Source organism: Aulostomus chinensis, chromosome 21 (genome assembly GCF_037954235.1).
Source record: "Aulostomus chinensis isolate RoL2024-O1b breed Wild chromosome 21, RoL_Achi_v1.0, whole genome shotgun sequence".
NCBI lineage: Eukaryota > Metazoa > Chordata > Actinopteri > Syngnathiformes > Aulostomidae > Aulostomus > Aulostomus chinensis.
The window spans coordinates 6,831,408-6,838,901 of record NC_141340.1 but is presented as its reverse complement, the minus strand read 5'-3'; the positions used below and the strand labels follow the sequence as shown (position 1 = coordinate 6,838,901).

Below are 7,494 nucleotides of genomic sequence, written 5' to 3'. Positions count from 1 at the left end.
CTTTGTATGAATAAATTTTTGTAAACAACAAAAAAAATTTCGTCTAATCTTTGAGAAGTGGAGAGTACAAATCACTGCATTCATGGAGTTTCTCTGACGGTTGGAGAGCAATGAGGAGAAAAATCACGGAGGGCAAACATCACACGTACGAGCGATGAAACAAATGAGACGCACGCACGCATGGAACGGCCACAAGCTATCAAAGAACACACAAATCTAAAGGTTTTTTTTTTCTTTCAGTGTGTGTGTGTGTGTGTGTGTGAGTGTGTCTGTGTGACAAAATCAACAGAACCGTACAAAGTAAAGATCTAAATCTCTGCCCCGCTTTCATGGTGACTCAGTGGCTTTTGGCGGTAGGAGCAGTGACACCAGTTGGCCGGGTGTCTAACTCCCCTCGGGACAGCATGAGTAAAAAGACGTGGGTGGGATCACCCAACCCACAACACACACTGCCTCGCTGCACTTTACACCTCTCCAGGACTTCAGCAGTCAGCACCAAAGGCCCGCGGTGCTGGTGGAACAGTTGGCCCGTCTCGACACTGGTGCTCTCGCAGAGTGCCAAGAACAATGTGAAGCAAAAGAGCTCAAGGGGAGCGGTTTAATAAGGAGTGCATAATCTTTTCCTCACCAATCTTGATTTTCATGTCCATTCTTTCACAATAGACGCAGCTCATTTGATACAACAGGAAGGGCTCCCTTATCCTCTATACAGATCACAAAAATACCTTTATATAATTTCTCTATTTATTATTTTGAATTACAGTGATTTAAAAGAGGCTCCTGATGGTTTGCGGCAGAGCCAGAGGAAATGACCTTATGCTTTTATTTTGAAGTGAAATCAAGTCAACCAACTCAGCGGTTAGGATTGTCACTTCCCAGTAAGAAGCTCCCCGTGTCTCCAGCAGCTCTGTCTTCCTCCCGCAGACCACTGACTGACCTGTCCGGGGTGATGCCCCGCCTCTCACCTGATGTCATCTGGGATTGGCTGCAGCTCCCTTCAACCCTGTGCAGGATAAACCTTAAAGATAATGAACACAATGATGGATGGCACCTTAATGGTTCCCAGGTCTATGAGATGGATCCTTTGTCTTGCTGTGGAGGTGATTTTTGTTTGGATGAAATGTTTTAGACAACCATCATGTGGTTTTGGATGACAGCATGAATCCACTGGCTCACGAAGGAGCAGCCTGGAGTGGACTGATGCGTGATCTCGTAACGCAAAGAAAGCGTCATGAGTCAGTGAGCCTCCCAGTGAGCCTCCCGTTGACACCCCAGGGATTCCCACACTGTGGGTGCGGCACCTGGCCTTTGGAATACCACCGCCCACCCGCTACAGTCCCTCCACCCTCGCTGCACCTCATCATGAACCAGCATAAAACAGGACCTGCTGTAGACCCTGAGGGCTCTCCAGACCTGTCCTCTTTAGTACCTGAGTCTGCTTCAAGGACTTCAATTACCATCTCATCACTCGTGACTGTGAGGAGTTGCAGCGTCACACTACGGGGCAACCACACAAAGCCATGCTGCGACGTGTGCGTAATAAGCCCCTCGCAGACGTGACAGCGAGGTCTTCGATTTTGTGGCCGTGGCCTCAGCTCTCACAGGAGAGCACAGCGAGGATGATCAATGGGAGTGATCTGATTCCTCCGGCCCCGTGCCAGACCCTTCCTTAACCCTGCTAACCCAATCAGCCAGTGTTGCCAAGCAACCAGTCCCGGGAGGATGTATTGCGAGTGGGCGTGGCCTTTTTCCTGGGCACCCAAAGATCACGCTGGATATGTTTCACTCAGATGGCTTCAGCTTTTGTTTGTCTCACACCGGCAGTGGTGGCAAGTTTCAGGGAGGAAAATGGGATTCATAAAAGTACAACGTAAATCTCTCTGAATTAAAAGAACATAAACTCTGCACATCAGCTGAATCTTCTGGTGCTCAAGTCCAACGACTCCTTTATACTCCACAACTCCCAGCGATGACCCAGGATCCCCTCTGCTCCTTTGGGGGGGGGGGGGGGGGGGTGGGGGGGGCGCATGAGTGACAGCTTTCTCGCTTTCTGGAGGGGGAGTCTACAGGAAGCCCTTTCATCAGAGCTGCCCCCCTGGGCCCTGTGTGACTGACTGCAGGAAAGTGCAAAAGTTCAGCCGTGATAGAAAGCTACTGCTGCTTTTTACACTGTAGTAAAATGTTTTTAATGTCACGACCATAGCAGAGCTGGAGCCAGCACGAGAGAGACTGAGCACTCAGACTTTGTCTGGTTCAACCAACCAGTAGCCGGTTTGGTTCCATTGAGAAATTACGCTGATATATTAGATGTTCAATGACCAAATGTACAACACGTCCACTACAAACTACTAGGAAGGTTTTCTACCTGAATTCTAAACAACTTTGGAAATGTTATTTCCGGGAAAACATCAGAGGTGGGGAAAAAAAAAAGAAAGTCGCAAGTCACACAATCAAGTCAAGTCAGGTTTTTTTTCTCAAGTAAATTTAAAACGCCAGGTGACCAAAGTGTTTCACAATCATGTACAAGTAAGGCAGAAGGGTTAAGTTAAATTCCTTCATTCTTTTGCTAATGTGACAGGCCAAGAGGCTCTGTTCATGTTCTCGAGGTTGAGCAAGAGCTGTCCATTTGTTCTTTAACAGACTTTGACTTGCTAGTGATGTCGAAGACTGACTCCCGACGCCAGCCATCCTCAAGTGGCTCTTCGGGGTATTGCGGTTTTGTTGTTTGTTTTGTTTTTAACTGCCACCTAGTGTTCCAGAGGTGGAAATACTTCTTTCAGCAACTCTGCCTGCGACTTATGTAAACACACACCGTTGCCGCTTGACAAGCTCCTCAGATATTGCAGGGTTTGCCTGGTTTTTCACTGGGCCTGAGCAGACCCCCTTGATGTCACTTCCTGGAGTCACTGCGGGTCTGAATGTGCACACATGCACCATTTACATGCATCCATTGATGGCTCCGTCCATTCGCGCTCTGCGTTGCTACACAAAACCAGCGCCAAACTTAGCAATCACACAAGGTGAAGGTCACTTTGGGAGTTGAGGCTGGTGTTTTACAGGATTAGATCACACACCTCCCTGCACATTACAGCGCGCTCTAGTCACCGGTGTGTCGTGGGGTCAAAAGAAGAAAAAAGAAAAAAAGAAAAACGAGGCTGTAAAGTGTGTTGTCGTGCTCGTGATGTCGCGACATACATCATTCATCTGACAGCGGTGAGATGGCGATGATAAATCAGCTGCTTGCTCTGAATCCTGCTAAAGATAGAATTAATTTATCTCACTTGTGCTGACATGGATATACTTGCTGTTGCGTAGAGTTGCAGCACAAGCAGAGATCAATCATAAGATACCAGAATAGAGCTTTCACTCATCTGTCAAAAGAGGAGGATCAAATATTCATGTATAAATACTTTCCAGCTTTCTCTTGCTTTTTTTTTTTTTTTTTTTTTTGAAGTCGACAGAGAACATTGGAAATTTTACCCGAACGATGAATTATTTGTGTTTTAGCGGAAGAGTACGATACGAAATCACCCAAAGGGCACAGGTGACCGACATCAAGGAAAAAGTTTATCTTTAGCTGAGCAACCAAGCTAACTGACTTAGCTTTAAAAGTTGGAAACTTGAATATCAAAAATAAAATACAAATACTACATACAGTCACAGAGTGTGTTGACAGAACTGAGATGAATAACAGTCTTTATCATTTCACACCAAAAAACAAACACACCATCTTCCCAGCAAGGTCAGGAGCAAAGGGACTATCGCCATGACGACAGAGCAACCTGACAAATGTGACTTCAAGTTCTGGAGAAAACAACAAAGTTTATAATTCAGATTTTCGCTTTAAACTAACAACTGCTGGTAAACTGAAGCAGAAATACGGCCATTCACAGGATAAACTGGGAGAATATTAGTCTCCAACTCATATTTTTGGGGAAATTAAGTGTTGTTAGTGTCCACTTTAGAAAGCAGCCAGCAAGCCGGGTCGCCACAGAAACAGGGGGCTCCTTCAGGACGGCCAAGCGGGACTGTTGGTTTGCTTGTTGGTTATTTTGATCTGGATTTTAAATATCTCAAAGCAAAGTATTTTATTTTCAGATAAAATAAGAAGTTTCCCGGATGATTCTTCACACCTAAAAAAAGAAAAAGAACAGAGAAAGGAGAGGAACGAGCAGAAAAGACAGGTGAGGGAACACAAGGTTCGTTTTTACCTCCTAACAGTTTTTTGTGGCTTGGGTTTATTGTTCTGAATACCTTTAAATTATCAACTCGTATGTTTTTACTGCTTCTGTTTCATTGTTGTATGTTTTCATGTTTTATTCTTGTGCAGCACTTCGTGAAGTTTATTTCTGTGAAAGGCCCGATGAAATAAAAGCACAATAAATATTGTCGTTACCAAATTCAAACTGAAGCCAGTGCAGGCTTCCATACAGGTGGGAGATATGACTTTAATTAATTTGCCACGAAAATGAGTTATGCTACCACCTTGTTCATACAAGTTAATCAAAATTCTCAGAGCAAATTACATCTTGTGGGCACAAATGAATGATTTTTTTCTCTCTCTTTCAATTGCAACTCTGTAGTGTTTGATAAAAAAAAAACAAACATCAAGGATCCCTTCATTCCTCAAACAAAGCAGCCAACAAGACAACAAAACGTCTGAGCTGGAGTTTTGCTCGCTCGGTCTTCCCGGTTACCCAAGTGAGTGGCAGCTTGTGGAGAATTTCTTTTAACCCTTTTAAGAAATCGCAATTTAAACAACGCAACAAACAAACAGGTGATGCATTCGAGAGGCGATCGGATGCGACGGCAGCTGACACCTGAATGAAGGGAGCAAAGGTGACGTGACTGTCACCATCGCTGCACCGTGGGGGAATTTAATTTCCTGTCATACATGATTAGCTAGCTTGTTCCGACTATGATCCTAGTCGAGCTAATGACTCATTCATCCCTCTTGAATTTTACATACTGTTGAACATTCAACAAGAGCCCCACGGAGGGTTTTTAACTTCTGTCTTAGTTCTACATTTGCTGCAGGGGCTGAATTTTCTTTTCCAACTTTTAATGCATTTATGGAAAGAGCCGTCGGGCTTGTGAACTGAAAATAGCATCGTCTTATATGATGGAATAATTTGGATCATGTCGGTTAACTATCCAGAATTACGCTGACTGAAGATAACCTTTGGACGCTTCATAAAAGCAGCTCCATGGCAGCCAGCGTGTGAATGAGCGCGCTATCATTCATCTTCTACTCTGCCTTCTTTCATATGTATCTTTAATATCTGCCGTTACTATAATAGAGCGTCTATCTTTAGCTGCTCGCAGTTCATCTTAGCAGACAGCTCCTGAAATAAAGATTCCTCCGGAGGTAAAGCTGGCGGGTGGAAGTGTTGATGAAGCAGCAGGGAACAAATGACTAAACACACGCGCGGAGCACTTCCAACGACAGAGGAGCATTGACATTATCATTTCGTAGCTTCCAAATAATACCAAGTGCCAAACTCAGCAACCCAGCAGCTGAGGATATTATTAAAGATGTGCAAGGATAGAAAAAAGTTGTATTCCTTTTATGAATTTTATGGTTTTCTTGAAGCTCAAAGTCTTGAAAAATGCATGACGCTTGTTTACTCGTCCCTCGCACGCCCCGAACAGATCTCTGCTGAGCAACAAACAACCATTTATGTCAGAATCGGCACCATTACTGTCAAAGCGTGCGCAGTGCTCTTAAGCTTATTAAAAAAGATGGAGTGCGCTGTGTCTGAGGACAGCCCTGAATCATTCAGTAAAGCAGCTTTCTTAGGAATATCGTATGGGGAGGGACAACACTCGTGGGCGTCGTCTTTTGAACTTTCTGTTCTCCCCTCTTCCCCAGGTTCCACTCTAACTGATCTAATGATGTCATATATTTGTCCGGCGACATCAGCAACACTGGAACTCACTAAAGGGCAGTTTGGAGAAAGGAATGTCCAGAACATGATAACTGGATTCTCCTTTACATTCCTTGAGAGGTTTTTTTTGGGGTTAAAAAAAAAAGACAACAGGGAGCAGATTCTGTCTCATATTAAGGCCAGAAACTACACAAGTATACTTTCCAAGACTGCAGTCTTTGCAGCGTAGTGACCACAAAACTCACAGATACTGAGGACAATCTTGTAGTTTCAAGCCACTCAAAGCGGATGGAAAGTTTTTGTTGTTGTTATTTTTTTTTTAAATCTCTGGATTGCAAAACTCATCCAAAGACTTCATGGTGACCCTTTAAACAGGGATGAAGAAGTCGTGCAACTGTAAAAACTGTCCTACCAGCAACATGTAGGATGGCTCAGCTGCGACCACTGAGGAAGCGCAGTTTGTCCGCGTTCGTCATGCTTGCTTCTCTCTCTGTGTTACGAAGTGATCCGCCACAGTGAGATTAAGTGACCACGATAAATCACAGGAAGTCCTGGTGGAGGATGGTTCCGGTGGAGGGAGGAGCTTGCGGTGGAGGTTCCGTTTGCTTCAGGTAACCCTAAACCTTGTGGCATGAGCCTTTTACTAGTGACACACTTATTTTGCAACATATCAGCTCTATTTTTTTTCTTGTTACTTTTTACTGATTGTTTTCTAACTCAGTGCCACTGTATCTTTACGATTAGCCCCAAATTTTACCGTAATCTCTGGAGAAGACACGTCCAATACGAGTTGGCGCAAAAGAACAATTTCAACTAAGCCCAGGTAAATTCCACAAAAACCTCCCTCAAATTCTCCCTGGTAAACAGCTACTAACATGGCATCTACCGCCATCTTCTGGTGGGAATTCGAGCTACATAACTTTTTTTTAATCTCAAACCACTTGATGGAAACAACCACAGACACACTTTTTTTTTTTTTTATTATGGCATTTCTAGGATTTGTTTCAAACTCAACTGAGGTTTTTACCTCCTCCATGTTGTGACCAGAGCGCCTTCATCTAGTCTCAAAATGCTGTCGGTAGCTGCTTTATTTTGTTTCATCTGTGACACTGATAACCAAGCTGACCATCAACTAAAAACCATTAGAGGGAACTGCGGATGTGGAATGTGACGTTCTAGCAATGTGGCTTATTCCTTTGTGAGTCCAGCCCAACTGCTGTGGGCGGAATGTGGGAGAGGCAGAGCTGCTGTGACGTCAGTCCACCCAGGCTCAGACATTTCATCTTCTGGACGGACTTCCATGACATTTTAGACAGATATTAAAGGTATTTGGAGTCCTAACGGCTTGACATTTAACATTTGTGGATCAGAGAGAAATACCTTCTGATGAATGTGCTGCATCGCTGTCTAAGGTACCAAGGGCATGAATTCTGAAGACTTTTTTGTTAGTCCACTGGCAGCACTGTTATTCAAATTTCTGCGATGGTTTGAAATCAATTTGACTTTTCATTGATTACCATCAGGTAAAATTTTTGATCTCTTAGAACAAAAAAATGTGGGATGACCATAGAAACGACTTAATAACCTCTTAAAGTGAAATTTACTA

At 43.9% G+C, this 7,494-nt stretch overlaps 1 long non-coding RNA gene across 1 annotated transcript; it reads left to right on the top strand.

Moving 5' to 3' along the window:
* The first annotated feature begins 4,085 nt into the window (after positions 1-4,085).
* On the top strand, positions 4,086-7,203 carry LOC147241493 (uncharacterized). The gene is made up of 3 exons (XR_015110947.1): positions 4,086-4,184; positions 6,392-6,499; positions 7,097-7,203. It is a non-coding gene; the product is annotated as an uncharacterized LOC147241493 (long non-coding RNA).
* Positions 7,204-7,494: the final 291 nt, after the last annotated feature.